Genomic DNA, 17,565 nt, shown 5'->3' with positions numbered 1-17,565 from the left:
TAGCATAAATAAAATCAAAGTGTGCTTTGCTTTATTTTTTTTTAATTCGCAGGCAAGATGAATACCAAAGCTTCTCATTCTTACATGGACCAAACTTGCCAATTCTAATCATGATCCCCTGTCAGAGTTTATTTTTCAATCAGTTCAGTTCAGTTAAGTTGCTCAGTTGTGTCTGACTCTTTGAAACCCCGTGGACTGCAGGACACAAGGCTTCCCTGTACATCACCAACAGAGCAAAAACAACATTAAAAAATTCTCATGTATTTCTACTTTTTGGGACATTGCAAAATTCAGTGTCTAAACTGGCAACTCAAAAGTTTAATGTGATGCATTAGGAGGCCCATATGTGTAAAAGAGAATAGAAGTGTCATAATTTTGTTACAAGCTCATCTAGTCTAAATATCCCTCATGCCAGTACACAAACAGTCACAGAAACATACACTTACTATACAAGGGTTTGTGGTTATTTGTACTTCAGATCACTGAATGGATGAACAAATGTAAGAGATATAAAAGAGAAGAAAATATTCTCACATGCATATGAAAACAAAAAGTTTATATAATAGAACATCGTGTTATACAGGGAAAGAAAACTTAGAAGTTTTTATGTGCTTCAGAAGTATTTGCAGCCAAATTAAATAGGGGAAATGGTGTGATTTTAAATGATTTTTGGAAGATGTTATTAATATAAACAGAGTGTATAATTGTGAATAGTCATCTGCCCTCAAAAGTGATTCACCTAAAGGAGAAACTCTCAATTCTAAGTATACTTTCATTTCTCTCAGGAAAAAGTAGAATTCCTGATATTTCCATTCCCTTTTTTGCTATCTCAGTTATGTCTCAAATATATTATAAAGTGGAATATATCTTTCAAAAACACAGATAGCAAATTCAGAACAAATATCAATTCTCTGAAGTTCCCAGAGTAAACCCATCCTCGAGATTTTTCTGCTGAGAAATATAAGAAATATAAGAAGGAAGGTTTCAAAACAGTTTCAGATGTCTTCCTTATCTCTAATACATAATAAATGCCTCTAATCCACTTTATTTAAACATCTGCAATGTGAACTAAAACACAGGAAACATTAGGAATTGATGAAGGGGTCACGAACTGATTTTATTCTACCTTTCAAATGGGGAGTAGAATATAATGATTAAGAGCATTAGCTTTGGGTTCAGCCTTTATGAATCCAAATCCTTGTTCTATCACCTCATAGACCTGTAACTTCAGGAAAGATAGATGGACTTCTAGGCCTCAATGTTTGTCTGTAAAATAGAAATTAAAATAATCTCTATGTCATTGGCTTGTCATAAGGGTTCAAGTTTGCATTCATAACGAAATCTAGTATGTGCTATTGTTACATAAATGAATATTAAATATACTTACTAAAATTTCTATTTTTAATTAATGTCCACCGCATAAGTTTGCCAGCAATATTTTATTTTATTTAGAGAATACAGTTACAGTTATAATGGAAGGAAAATCAAACTAAAGATATTCATCAAGCATTGGCTTTGTGTGTGTGTGTGTTGTTTTGACATTTTAAAATATATTGCTACACTGTCAATTCACAACGTTCTGTTGGTTTCAGGTATATGGAAAAGTGAATCTGTTATGCATATACATATATCCACCCTTTTTGTTTAGATGATTTCCCTATATGGGCTATAACAGAGTATTGAGTAGTTCCCTGTGTATACAACAGGTCCTTTATAGCTATCTAGTTTATATATGGTAGTGTGAACCTGCCAATCCCAAGTTCCCAAATCATCCCTGCCCCTCCTTATTCCCTTGTAAACATAAATTTATTTGCTACATCCATGACTCTACTTCTGGCTTATAAATAAGTTCATTTATACCCTCTTTTTAAAAATCCCACATATGTTAACCCATACGATACGTGTCTTTGTTTGACTTACTTTACTCAGCCTGACAATCTCTAGGTCCACCCATGTTGACTCAAATAGCATTATTTTGTTCTTTTTATGACTGAGTAGGGCTTTCCTGGTGGCTCAGACAGTAAAGAATCTGTCTGCAATGCAGGAGACCTGGATTCGATCCCTGGGTTGGGAAGGTCACCTGGAGGAGGCATGACAACCCACTCCAGTATTCTTGCCTGGAGAATCCCCTGGACAGTGGAGCCTGGTGGGCTACAGTCAGTGGGGTTAAAAAGAGTCGGACAGGACTGAGCAACTAAGCACAGCATAGCATGGTTGAGTGACATTCCGTTGTATATTTGTATCACAACAATTTTATCCATTTCTCTATCAATGGGCATTTAGATGGCTTCCATGTCCTGACTATTATAAGTAGTGCTGTAATGATCATTGTGGTGCATGTATGTTTTCAAATTGTTTTTTCCTAGAGGTATGCACAAGTGTGGGATTGATGGGTCATGTGGTAGTTCTATTTTTAGCTTACATCATGAGAAACGCTGAGCTGGAGAAAGCACAAACTGGAATCAACATTGCTGGGAGAAACATCAATAACCTCAGATATGCAGATGACACCACCCTTATGGCAGAAAGTGAAGAACTAAAGAGCCTCTTGATGAAAGTGAAAGAGGAGAGTGAAAAAGTTGACTTAAAACTCAACATTCAGAAAACTAAGATCATGGCATCTGGTCCCATCACTTCATGGCAAATAGATGGGGACACAGTGGAAACAGTGGATGACTTTATTTTGGGGGCTTCAAAATCACTGCAGATGGTGATTGCAACCATGACATTAAAAGACACTTACTCCTTGAAAGGAAAGTTATGACCAACCTAGACAGCATATTAAAAAGCAGAGACATTACTTTGTCAACAATGGTCCATCTAGTCCAGACAATGGTTTTTCCAGTAGTGATGCTTGCATATGAGAGTTGGGCTATAAAGATAGCTGAACGCCAAAGAATTGATGCTTTCAAACTGTGGTTTTGGAGAAGACTCTTGAGAGTCCCTTGCACTGCAAGGAGATCCAACCAGTCCATCCTAAAGGAGATCAGTCCTGGATATTCCTTGCATGGACTGATGTTGAAGCTGAAATTCCCATACTGTGGCCACCTGATGTGAAGAGCTGAATCACTTGAAAAGACCCTGTTTCTGGGAAAGATTGAGGGCAGGAGGAGAAGGGGACAACAGAGGATGAGATGGTTGGATGGCATCACTGACTCGATGGACATGGGTTTGGGTGGACTCTGGGAGTTGGTGATGGACAGGGAGGCCTGGTGTGCTGTGGTTCATGGGGTCACAAAGAGTCGGACATGACTGAGCGACTGAACTGAACTGAAGGAAACTTCATACTCTTCTCCATAGCTGCTGCATAAATATACCTTCCTGTCAACAGTGTTGGAGGGATCATTTTCTTCACATCCTCTCTAGCATTGAAATAGAGATCAATGAAAGAAGAACAGAAAGCACAGAGACAAAGCCATGCATCTATGGTCCCCTAACTTATGACAAAGTAAGCTAGAATATATACTAGAGAAAAAAATTCTCTTCAATAAGTGGTGCTGGGAAAACTAGACAGTTATATATAAAACAATGAAATTAGAACACTTCTTAACACCATACACAAATATAAACTCAAAATGGATTAAAAACTTGAATGTAAGGCCAGACACTAGAAAACTCTTAGAGGAAAACATAACCAGAAAACTCTTTGACATAAATCACAGCAAGTTCTTTTTGGATCCACCTCCTAGAGTAATGAAAATACAAACAAAAATAAATGAATGAAACCTCATTAAATTTTAAAGGTTTTGCACTACAATGGAACCCATAAAATGAAAAGACAACCCTTAGAATGAAAGAAAATAATTGCAAGTTTTTATATATATGTATATATGCATATATCATATATATATATTTGGGATATATATATATTATATTTCTCATATAATTGTTAGAATTATAGTTAATGAACATATATGTACATTATATAACTAATTAAATGTATGAATATTATTTATATGTGTACACATCTAAAAATATATGTACATATAAAACATATATATGTGTGTATATATGTATATGGACAGGGAAATGGATAGATAGTCCATCAAGTCCCTATATCAATAAATATTGATTAGTATAATTATGCTGCCTTTCAATCATCATTGCCTTGGCCATCTCTCACAGCACTTAAGTGCATGATCTGAGATGTCAGTTAGATTCCAGTTACATGTTCTTCAATATTTCTGTTTTGGAATGCACTACTTTCATTTGTTTCAGCTCAGTTCAGTTCAGTCACTCAGTCGCATCCGACTCTTTGTGACCCCATGAATTGCAGCACACCAGGCCTCCCTGTCTATCACCAACTCCCGGAGTTTACTCAAACTCATGCCCATTGAGTCGGTGATGCCATTCAGCCATCTCATCCTCTGTCGTCCCCTTCTCTTCCTGCCCCTAAGCATCAGGGTCTTTTCCAATGAGTCAGCTCTTCTCATCAGGTGGCCAAAGTATTGGAGTTTCAGCTTCAGCATCAGTCCTTCCAATGAACACCCAGGACTGATCTCCTTTAGGATGGACTGGTTGGATCTCCTTGCAGTCCAAGGGACTCTCAAGAGTCTTTCCAACACCACAGTTCAAAAGCATCAATTTTTCAGCGCTCAACTTTCCTCACAGTCAAACACTCACATCCATACATGACCAGTGGAAAAACCATAGCCTTGACCAAATGGACCTTTGTTGGCAAAGTAATGTCTCTGCTTTTCAATATGCTATCTAGGTTGGTCATAACTTTCCTTCCAAGGAGTAAGTGTCTCTTAATTTCATGGCTGCAATCACCATCTGAACTGATTTTGGAGCCACCCAAAATGAAGTTTGACACTGTTTTCACTGTCTCCCCATCTATTTGCCATGAAGTGATGGGACCAGATGCCATGATCTTAGTTTTCTGAATGCTGAGCTTTAAGCCAACATTTTCACTCTCCTCTTTCATTTTCATCAAGAGGCTTTTTAGTCCTCTTCACTTTCTGCCATAAGGGTGGTGTCATCTGCATATCTGAGGTTATTGATATTTCTCCTGGCAATCTTGATTCCAGCTTGTGCTTCTTCCACCCAGCGTTTTTCATGATGTAGTCTGCATATTAGTTAAATAAGCAGGGTGACAATATACAGCCTTGATGCACTCTTTTTCCTATTTGGAACCAGTCTGTTTGTTCCATGTCCAGTTCTAACTGTTGCTTCCTGACCTGCATACAGGTTTCTCAAGAGGCAGGTCAGGTGGTCTGTTATTCCCATCTCTTTCAGAATTTTCCAGTTTATTGTGATCCACACTGTCAAAGGCTTTGGCATAGTCAATAAAGCAGAAATAGATGTTTTTTTCTGGAACTCTCTTGCTTTATCTATGATGCAGCTGGCGTTGGCAATTTGATCTCTGGTTCCTCTGCCTTTTCTAAAACCAACTTGAACTTCTGGAAGTTCATGGTTCACTAATTGCTGAATCCTGGCTTGGAGAATTTTGAGCATTACTTTAGTAGCCTGTGAGATGAGTGCAATTGTGCAGTAGTTTGAGCATTCTTTGGGATTGCCTTTCTTAGGGATTGGAATGAAAACTGACCTTTTCCAGTCCTGTGGCCACTGCTGAGTTTTCCAAATTTGCTGGCATGTTGAGTGCAGCACTTTCACAGCATCATCTTTCAGGATTTGAAATAGCTCAACTGAAATTCCATCACATCCACTAGCTTTGTTCATAATGATGCTTTCTAAGGGCCACCTGGCTTCACATACCAGGGTGTCTGACTCTAGGTGAGTGATCACACTATTGTGATTATCTGGGTCATGAAGATCTTTTTTGTACAGTTCTTCTGTGTATTCTTGCCACCTCTTCTTAATATCTTCTGCTTCTGTTAGGTCCATACCATTTCTGTCCTTTATCGAACCCATCTTTGTGTGAAATATTCCCTTGGTATCTCTAATTTTCTTGAAGAGATCTCTAGTCTTTCCCATTCTGTTGTTTTCCTCTATTTCTTTGCATTGATCACTGAGGAAGGCTTTCTTATCTCTCCTGGCTATTCTTTGGAACTCTACATTCAAATGGGAATATCTTTCCTTTCCTCATTTGCTTTTTGCTTCTCTTCTTTTCACAGCTATTTGTAAAGCCTTCTCAGACAACCGTTTTGCCTTTTGGCATTTCTTTTGCATGGGGATGGTCTTGATCCCTGTCTCCGGACAATGTCACGAACCTCCGTTCATAGTTCATCAGGCTCTCTGTCTATTAGATCTAGTCCCTTAAATTCATTTGCTTACCCATCTGTAAAATAAAGATAATATAAGTGCTTGCCTTTTCATATTGCTGTAAAGATTACTGCTGAATATCACTTTTTTTTTTTTTGCTTATCTTTTGTGCATTTATTTTTAATCAATTAATCTTTGCTACTTTGCAACTTTATTGCTGTGTGTTGACTTTCTCTGGTTGTGGTAGCCCAGGACTACTCTTAGTGGTAGTGTGTGGGCTTCTCACTGTGATGGTTTCTCTTGTTGAGGAGCACAGGCTCTAGGTACTTAGGCTTTGGTAGTTGTGGTGTGTAGGCTCCATAGTGTGGCAAGCAGCCTTAGTTGCTCTGCAGCATGTGGAATCCTGCTGGACTGGGTCAGATATTGGCCCTGCATTAGCAGTCACATTCTTAACCACTGGACTACCAGGGAAGCTTCATCACTATATTTTTAAAGAACAGACTTTTGGACTCTGTGGGAGAAGGCGAGGGTGGGATGTTTCGAGAGAACAGCATCAAAACATGTATATTATCTATGGTGAAACAGATCACCAGCCCAGGTTGGGTGCATGAGACAAGTGCTCGGGCCTGGTGCACTGGGAAGACCCAGAGGGATCAGGTAGAGAGGGAGGTGGGAGGGGGGATCGGGATGGGGAATACATGTAAATCCATGGCTGATTCATGTCAATGTATGACAAAAACCACTACAATATTGTAAAGTAATTAGCCTCCAACTAATAAAAATAAATGAAAAAAAATAAATTTCTTTATTGCATTTTACTGGGATGAAATCTTATGACTACATGTACAGTAATCAAGCTTGTAAAACTAGGTCCCAAGTTGGTTTTAAAAAAGCATCAAATATTTAAGAGTAGTCCTAGACTGTTTTTGATTTATGACATTAGGGTCACAGAAGGGTAATCTCATGATAAAGAAGAGCTCTATGGTTGAATGAATAAAGCCTTCCATCCATGTTGCTTCTACTAGCAGTCCACACAGTCGCTGATTTATGATGGTCGTATAGTGCAAGAGCTTGAAGATGGCCACATAGAGGTCACAGGCCATCATGGTGAGCAGGATGACATCAGCACCTGCAAGTACATGTTCCCCAAAGATCTGCATCATGCATTTATTGAAAGGGCTGATTTTGTTTTCTTAGAGTGAATATATGATCAGTTTGGGAATAGTGACATAAGAGTAGCAGAGATGGGCCAGGAACTAGTACATAGGTTAACCAATAAAGAACTGGTGGTGATGGTGACCATAGTGAGCACATTTCCTAACATAGAGACAATGTAGATGACCAAAAATGCAACAAATATGATTTTCTGTATCTTTCGATTTTGTGAGAGTCTCCGTAGAACAGATCATGTCATGTTCTTTCTATTATACCTGTATCTCAGGTCATGATTAGTTATACAAATGTATGGCCCTGGCTTCTACTTGGATGGATAGGAAGAAGTACTTTAGGGTTCTCTTGTGCTCAAGGCCATTTGTGCACTAACTCAGTTATGGCCCCAGGAATCTTGCCATTATATGAGCCTGATGGGCAAAGAGGTCAGTATTTCACTGGTATTTAATAGCTTTTTTTTTTTTTTTTTTTTGTGAAGTGGGCATGTTCAGCCTTTATTATAAAGTGAGGCTGGCTGTGAAAGGGCCCCTTGACAGAGTAAGCACCTCAGAGCCCACTTTAACAGCTATTTTTATGCCTTCATGAGAATGGAAAGATGTAATTGCCTACATGGAAACTTTTTCAGAATTCACATATAAGGCCTAGAACGATAGTAATCAAGCCACAAATTCTAGAATCTCTGTGAGAAGAAAATGGCAACACACTGCAGTACTCTTGCCTGGGAAATCCCATGGACAGAGGGTCTGGTGGGCTACAGTCCACAGGGTCACAAAGACTCTGACTTGACTGAGTGAGCAAACCAACAGGAACACAATAAGAAAACTAAATTACAGAAATCATATGGCCATATCCGGGGGAACTTGTGAAATAATTCAAACGCAATGCTGTATTTTATACCAGATGAATCCTACAGTACAAAGCATTTGCTAACCTACACAGAAAATTAGATTTCTGAGTTAAGTGATCCATTTCCTAGTCTTGTTGATCTTTTAAAGATTTGGTTTGGTCTAAAAGCTCATGGTAGAAAACCATTCTCAAAAAAATATTTATTCTACCTAAATTCAAGGCATAGTACAAAATTACCACAAAACAAGTTATGTGCTATTTAAACATATTAGAATGTTCATAAAATCTAAATGTATGAATTTCCCGACAAAGATATCAAAGAAATTCAGTGTGGAAATAATGGATCTTTCAACAAATGCTGGATCAATATGATACCCACTTGCAAAAAAGTGAATTTCAACAATACTTCACTCTATACACTAATATTAATGCAAAATAAGTCAGTGAACTAGATGTAAAATCTAAAACTATAAAAATTCTAGAAGAAGTAGAAGTATTTTTATCATGAGGTTGTTGTTCAGTTGGTAAGACTTGTTGGACTCTTTGCGATTCCATGGCCTGCAGCGTGCTAGGCTCCCATGTCCTTAGTGGGACAAACTCCAGAGGTTTGCTTAGTTTTACCTCTGTTGAGTCAGTGATGCTACCGAGCTATCTCATCCTCTGATGTCCCCTTCTCTTTTTGCCTTCAATCTTTCCCAGCATCAGGGTCTTTTCCAATGAGTTGTATTCTCGCATCAGGTGGCCAAAGTATTAGCGCTTCCCCATCAGTCCTTCCAATGAATATTCAGGGTTGATTTCTTTTAGGATTGACTGGTTTGATCTCCTTGCTGTTCAAGGGACTTTAAAGAGTCTTGTCCAGCACCACAATTTGAAGGCAATGACTCTTTGGCCTTCAGCCTACTTTATGATCCAACTATCACATCTGAACATGAGTACTTTAAAACGAAAGTTTGACTATATGGACTTTTGTTGGCAAAATGATGCCTCTGCTTTTTACATTGACTAGATTTATCAAAGCTTTCTTTCCAAGGAGCAAGTGTCTTTTATTTTCATGGCTATAGTCACCAACCACAATGACTTTAGAACCCAAGAAAATAAAATCTGTCACTGTTTCCATTTTTACCAGTCTATTTGCCATGAAATGATGGGACCAGATGCCATAATCACAGTTTTTTTTTGTTTTTTTTTTTTTTAGTTGGAGGCTAATTACTTTACATCATTACAGTAGTTTTTGTTGTACATTGAAATGAATTAGCCATGGATTTACATGTATTCCCCATCCCAGTCCCCCTTCCCACCTCCCTCTCCACCCGATCCCTCTGGGTCTTCCCAGTGCACCAGGCCCGAGCACTTGTCTCATGTACCCAACCTGGGCTGGTTATCTGTTTCACCCTAGATAATATACATGTTTCAATGCTGTTCTTTTGAAACATCCCACCCTCGCCTTCTCCCAGAGTCCACAAGTCTGTTCTATATATCTGAGTCTCTTTTTCTGTTTTGCATATAGTTTTTTGAATGGCGAGTTTTAAGCCAGCTTTTGCACTCTCCTCTTTCACCTTCAACAGTCACTATAGCTCCTCTTCACTTTCTGCCATTAGAGTTGTATCATCTGCATATCTGAGCTTGCTGATTTTTTTTCTCCCAGCAATCTTGATTCCAGTCTGTGATTTGCCAGCCCAGATTTCTCATGATGTACTTGCATATAAGTTGTACCAGCAGGCTGGCAATATACAGACTTGACATACTCCTTCACTAATTTTAAACCAGTCTGTTCTTCCATGTCCAATTTTAACTGTTGCTCCTTGACCTGCATACAGATTTATCAGAAGACAGATAAGGTAGTCTGGAGGAGGGAAAGTCTAATTACTCCAGTATTTTTGCTGTGAGAACCCCATGAACAGTAGGAAAAGGCAAAGAGATCTAGAGGTTGATCAATATTTATTAGATATGACATGAGAAGCATGAACCATAAAACTACCAAAAAGAAAGACTTTAAAAAATTAAAGAAAATTCACAGCCTAGGAGAAAAATGTGTTTGTGTATAACAGATCAATCTTGCATAACATTTGTATACAAATACCTCATACTTTGTATCTGTATAATAAATATGACAAAACACATATATCTGGAATACATAAAAGTCATTAACAACTAAGTTAAATACTGACTCAGTGGACATGAATCTCAACTATGGGAGACAGTGAAGGACAGGGAAACTGGTGTGTTACAGCCCAGTAGTTGCAAAGTGTAAACATGATTTGAGAACTGGACAAAAAGATACACAAAACTTTTATTTTTAAATTATACAAATAACCTGAAAAGAAATTTCCCAATGAAAGCACATACCCATAAAAATAGTTTCTAAAAATGCTCAAAATTGTTAGTCATCAAGAAATGCAAACAAAAATTTCAGTAACTTTCAGAACTTCAGTTCGCTTCATAACTCTTAGCATAACTAAACAGAAAAATAATATATAGTGATCCCTTTTTGTGCTTTAGAAATCTCTTCAGAGGTTTAATGTGTTTCATGCTGACCATCATAGATGTCCAAAATATTAATCATCTGGATCCTATTAGAGTTTCTGTTTACTTCCATTACTCTCTGATGAACAGGGAATAAAAGGTTTTTATTTCAGTCACTTTGAAATGGTTTCCACTAATTCTATGCCCTCACTGCTCTAATTTATAAGCATTCAGTCCTAGATTTCCAGAAAAGTTTAATATTGATAAGAAAATAGAAGTTTTCTCTTTGAGATGAGCCCAGTTTAACTATACATCACAGGTACCCATGCTAGAAATATGCTACCCTTTCTATGACATGCCATTAAATTTTCTTTGAAACCCAGATTCATATACAGATTGTGGACTCACATGATTTGGTTGCAGGTCAGGGAAAATGATTTTCCACTCTAGAATGGATGTTTCTCAAGTATGTCTCTCCAGAATGCCTGTTTCTAAGGCAAAATCATACCATCAAAAGAAGTAATTAATTCCCGGGAGAGAAAGTGTCCTTACAAGACATGCAATACAAGGTCCTTGAATGTTTCAGAAAACCTCTTTAATATCCATGCATGTTATGGACATTCTCATGATTTGTTGTTGTTGTTGTTGTCCCCTCTAGAGCAAAGTTCGTCAAGGGTAGATTAAACCATTCGAAAGTGTATTTACCATTCATTCAGCCTTCTGTCTATGGAACCAGAACCATGTATAGAAGATCATTTCTACATCATGTTATGAGTGAATGGATTCTAAATCCAAGCCCAGGGTTTTCTGTAGAAAGTTTTAGAGGTTTATGCTAGGAGGAAATAGACTCATGAAAAGACTTGTTTCTCTACTGTTGATTTGATACAAATTATCTGAACATTCTCTTTTAAGTGTGTGCGGTATTTTTCATATGAAAAGTCACCTATCCCAAGAAGGGGTCAACTGGAAGACAGGATTATTTCTGAACACCCTGAAATATCACTAAGATGATCTAAGACCAGAAGGTAAGCCTTTCAGTAGTGCCAATGCTTATTAAAGATGGTTATACTGCTGTTCTTTTTTTTTTTTTTTTGATGGAAGAAAACGTGGAGGCTTTATTGACACTCTGAATTTCAATGCTTGTTTTTAAAGGGGAAAAACACTGTAATGATGTAAAGTAATTAGCCTCCAACTAATAAAAAAATTAAAAAAAAAAAATTAAAAAAAAAAAGAATAACAGACTTGGAAAGAAAATGAAATGTAATTTGTTGACAAAGACATGTTTATACTGCTGTTCTTAATTGTTGTTACTTTCCATATAAAGCAAATTTGATATTCCAACATTTCAAAATAGAGTAATAGAGCATTTCATCTTCAGGTTTTGTTCACAATATGATTGGTAAATATCATTAACCTAACTTGACAGATGGAAAATTTTGAGGCTCATAGAGATAAAACAATTTAGAAGATACAACTCTCTAATACAAGATACAGTCCTTTTGCAATGAGATACTTAAGATTGATCATGCGAATGAAAAGAAAATTTAAATACTGTTTACACAGAAAAAAATAATGTGAATATTAAATGATATAAATCATCTTCTGTTTAGACCAACAGGAATATGAAGAACTCTTCTTGGGATCAACCATGGTGTATAATATGGGTCTCTGTGGCTTCTTTAAAAGTAAAATTGGAGATGACCGTTCTTCACTTTATTGCGTAGCTAAATGTCTCTTTGTATTATTGCTCAAAATGCCTATTATTCCTACAACAAGGTGCACAGACAGTCAAAAATAAGTGATGGTCCTTTGTGTGTCCTCCATGGTACGGTGAATATGTTCATATATGTTTCTTCTACCAATTTTCATAACTGCTTAGAAACAGTTATGAAAGACGTCAATCTTCTCACTTTATTGTAGAGGAAACAAGATGTAAGGTGCCAGAAATATACTCCAGATCAAGAAGTTGCAAGTGGAGAAGCACCTGATGATATGGCCTTTCTGATTCTCAAAACAACATGCTTCACTGCTGCACCACCATTTTCATTGTGCAAGAGAGTCTGCAGGACTATTCATTGCAGGGGAATTGAAGAAGGAGAAATTAAGGTGAGGAAAATAAGAGGGAATGAAACATCAGTGAAAGGAGTGCCACATAGTTATTGATATTAAAGAATTCAATATATTATCCTGTGTAAGTGTGGTGTGTGTGATTATATGTGTATTTGTGTGTTGATGAATTTGACTCATAGATATGTTTCTGTTATATTGAAGTAACTGTGGTAATTATGATCTTATCAAAATGAGTTTACTAGTTAAACACTGTTTATTGTAGTATAATGATCTAGACAATGGGTTAAGAATACAGGTGAAAAAATCTAATAATATTCAGATATTAAATATCTGTCTAACCTTGCAAGATATCCTTAACTTTTCTAGGTTTCTATTCCTTAATGTGTAAAGTAAGTATAAAATGACAGTAGTGATCAGATCACAAATTTGCAATGAGAATTGCAACCAATTTCTGCAAAGAAAAATTAGAGCACTGAGAACAATGAGGAAGTGTTCAGGAAGTTTTAGCCAACATTAGTATCACTATTATTTACATCTAACATGATTTCCTGAGATTGTTTTTCATTTGCAAGAGGAATGAAATAATAATACACACACATGTTGCTACCATACCATGCGTATAACAATCAATCATTAAAAGTATATGCATTAGTTATTTATAAAGTCATTGGATTTAGGTGATATGCATTATTGAATATATTATGGTAGCTCTGGAATTCTGCCATTACTTTCTATTCAATATATATTAAACTTTAGGTCAACAATTATAAATATCTGGTATCATGGTTTCTTTTCTCTGGCTTCTATCTCCATACAGAACCTCAACCAGCTTCATCAAGATCACACAAAAATCTTTACTAGAGTTAAAGCCAATATTCTCACTTTTTCAAACTTCTCTTTATCTTTACACTCGTATTCTAAATTATATTTACTGGTTGACCATTTCCTAAAAATAGAAGAGAAATTGCCTAGCTTTGAATGCGTATCCTCTGCATGCATTTTCTACCTCTCTTCAGGTTTAGCTGCCACTGTGTGTGAGATTTACCACTTCACCTTAGGCTGTGAGTCATCTCACATACACAGATCATCTCAGGCTTCTATCTGCATATTTTTCATGTCTGTACTTTAAAAATCACCTTCCTGAGCAGAGAATTTGAATAATCACTGTCTTTTCTTGAATGATTACCGTCTTTTTTTTATCTCGTATAAATCATAAGAATCAAAACCCATAGAATTTAGGCATTCACTATTACATTGGCAAGATTAATTAATTCAAAGTGGAACTAATAAATTGTGACCTTTTCAGGTAATATAATTAATCATAACCTGAGATACCTGGATAACTGAAGCAATGTGACAGAGTTTGTTCTACTGGGACTCTCACAGAACCCACAGATGCAGAAGATCATATTTGTTGTGTTTTTGGTCATCTACATCATGTCTATGGTAGGAAATGTGCTCACTATGGTCATCATCAAAGCCAGTCCACTGTTAAGTTCCACCATGTACTATTTCCTGGGCCATCTCTCTTTTGTTGATGCCTGCCATTCCTGTGCCACTACCCCTAAACTGATCATAGATTCCCTTTATGAAAAGAAAACCAGCCCTTTCAACGAATGCATGATGCAGATTTCTGGGGAACATCTGTTTGCAGGTGCTGATGTCATCCTGCTCACTGTGATGGCCTATGACCACTACATGGCCATCTGCAAACCATTGCACTATACAACCATCATGAATTGGTGACTGTGTGGGCTGCTAGTGGGAGTGGCATGGATGGAGGCATTATTCATTCAACCATACAGCTCCTCTTCATCATCAGATTACATTTCTGTGGCCCTAACATCATAGATCATTTTATGTGTGACTTAATATTTTTGCTCGATTTGGCCTGTACTAACACTCACCTTCTAGGACTTTCTGTTCCTGCCAATGGTGGTTTCCTCTGTCTGTTAAATTTGCTTCTCTTGATTGGCTCCTATGTGGTCATTCTGTGTACCCTGAGGGCCCATAGCTGGGAGGCCAGATGCAAGGCCCTCTCTACCTGTGTCTCCCACATCACAGCAGTCATCCTATTCTTTGGGCCCTGCTTATTTGTGTACCTGAGACCAGCGGTTACTTTACCTGCTGATAAATCAGTTACTGTATTCTACAGTATGATAACTCCCATGTTAAATCTCTTAATCTATACCTTGAGAAATGACCAGACGAAAAATGCCATTAGGAAGTTGTGTAGCTGAAAAGTGATTTCAGGTGATCAATAAGATGTCCATGAAGCCCAAAGTTCAGTCAACTGATGCAAAAATATCATTGTTGGTGACCTCCAGCAAAAATACCTATAAGATATAGAAAAAATAATAATAACCCTTATAATCATAGATTCTGAAAGGGGAAAAGAAGAGATGGATGCAACAAAAGAGACAAAAACCTAGCCTAGAACTATTCTTTGAATATTTGAAAAGTTCTACCAAATTGGAGCTGTTTTACTAGCTTCATCTATTGTATGTGTATTCACAAGCTTTAATCCCAATAAAATTAGTTAAAGAAATTTAAAAATATAATGAGGAGCATCCCTGGTGGTCCCGTGGCTAAGAATCCAATTGCCAATACAGAGGACATGGGTTCAGAAATATCCACCAGGCCAATGGACAAATAAGTCCATATGTCACCTCTACTGAGCCTGTGCTCTGAAGCCCACAGGCTGCAACTGCTGAAGCCCAAGTACCTGGAGCTTATGCTCTGAAACAAGAGAGGCCATCTCAGTGAGAAGCCTGAGCACCACAATGAAGAGTAGCCCCTACTCTCTCTAATCAGAGAAAGCTGACACGAGGCAGTGAAGACCCAGTGCAGCCAAATTAGTTAATTAATAAACCTAAAAAAAAAAGAGTGACAGCAGTAATCCTTATATCAGTACAAAGAGGTAGACACTGCTATTATCCCCATTTTCTAGGTGAGAAAACAAACAGACAGAAATATGTTTTAAAATAGAAATACTGAAGAACAAGTAACCAGAATCTAACTGAAATCTCAGACCATGTTCTTGACTCCTGTAATAATATGACTGGGCAATGATGACAGAAAATTGCATAATTATATCAGCTACCATTTATCGATACAGAGACTTTGCTGGAAAATCTATCTTTCTGTTCATATACATATATATATATATATATATATATATACACGGACATACACGTGTGCAGTGCTATGCTCAGTCATGTCCAACTCTCTGTGACCCCATGGACTGTATAGCCCACCAGGCTCCTCTGTCCATGAGGTTCTCCAGGCAAGAATACTGGAGTGGGTTGCCATTACCTCCTCCAGGATACACACACACACACACACACACACACACACACACATATATATATATATACACACATATATATTAATAGTATTTATATAATTGTTATAGTTATATGTATTTGTATATATACTATTATATATATATCAGTTATATATCATCATATGCAAATAATTATAATAATTTTATTAATGACTCTGCTATTTTTAATACACTAGAGTTGATGGTGGTTGTGATATGTTGACTGTAACCCTGGGATATTTAGGTTTTAGGCAATAAAGGCAATATGCCATTTAACCTATAAGGCGTAGGATATTACACCAATTCAAAATTTACTTTTAGAATCAGAATCATTGTGGATTGTTCATGTCACCTCCTTAGGTTCATAAATCATGAGAAAGAGTGATGATTCAAACAAAATAATATTATAATGTCAGAAAGTTCAATTTACTCAATAAATGATCATACCCCATAAACTAATTACCTACTTGTTAACAATCATTCTGTAGTAGCACCATGATGGTTCATGATAAATACTGAATGCATAAATGTATGTATAAATGAAAACAAAAATCCATTAAAACACACAAAAATAGTAGCAATGTAGACTTGGAAAGTTTTCCTACTTAACCTTTTTCAGAATCAGAGAATTCTGTTTCTGTTCTTGGAAATGACAATTTGTTTTATTCCTGCTTAAACTAGGACATAACTGAAGTGACGTAGCATGTAAGCTAGGAATTAACAAAAAAAAAGAAAATTAAGGTACCATTATAAGAACAAAACCTCTACCTTAATATTCCATCTGCTCTTGGAAAGATTATATCATCATAAAGATACTGTTGGTTTTTGTTATATTATTCTGTTAATAAGTTTGCTTTCTGGTAACATTTTCTTAGGAAGAGTGTTTTTAAAAGTAGCTCTGTCTAAAAAGAAAGAAGGAAAATTCATTGCAAAATATATTCAAATCCACTTATGTATTCTTCATTCATTAAAAAGCAAATATTTTTATATTCAAGAAATGTATCCAACACATTAATAGTTGCTGGGATTCAATTGTGAATAATGAGAAAGAGAAATGAAGCTTTCACAGTACTTAAATCCATTGAGAGATCCCAAAAGGGGGAAGAAAATTATAATGCAGATGCATGGGTCATGTCAAGCTACTGCTTTGAAGCTGAAAATATTGTCTTCATTTGTCTGCTCCTGGGCAGGAATCCCTTAGAAGAAATGGAGTAGCTATCATAGTCAACAAAAGGGTCCAAAATGCAGTACTTGGAATGCAATCTCAGAAATGACAGAATGATCTCTGTTCGTTTCCAAGGTAAAACATTCAATATCATGGTAATCCAAGTCTATGCCCCGACCAGTAATGCTGAAGAAGCTGAAGTTGAAAGGTTCTATGAAGATCTACAAGACCTTCTAGAAATAACACCCAAAAAAGATGCCCTTTTCATTATAGGGGACTGGAATGCAAAAGTAGGAAGTCAAGAAACACCTGGAGAAACAGGCAAATTTGGTCTCAGGGTACAGAATGAAGCAGGACAAAG

At 36.8% G+C, this 17,565-nt stretch overlaps 1 pseudogene; it reads left to right on the top strand.

Moving 5' to 3' along the window:
• The first annotated feature begins 7,269 nt into the window (after positions 1-7,269).
• LOC110124057 (olfactory receptor 4C13-like) lies at positions 7,270-14,954 on the top strand (annotated as a pseudogene).
• Positions 14,955-17,565: the final 2,611 nt, after the last annotated feature.

The sequence above is a fragment of the Odocoileus virginianus genome, unplaced genomic scaffold (assembly GCF_023699985.2).
Source record: "Odocoileus virginianus isolate 20LAN1187 ecotype Illinois unplaced genomic scaffold, Ovbor_1.2 Unplaced_Scaffold_30, whole genome shotgun sequence".
In the NCBI taxonomy this organism is placed as follows: domain Eukaryota; kingdom Metazoa; phylum Chordata; class Mammalia; order Artiodactyla; family Cervidae; genus Odocoileus; species Odocoileus virginianus.
The sequence above is the reverse complement of the archived record's forward strand: the minus strand, read 5'-3'. Positions and strand labels throughout refer to the sequence as shown.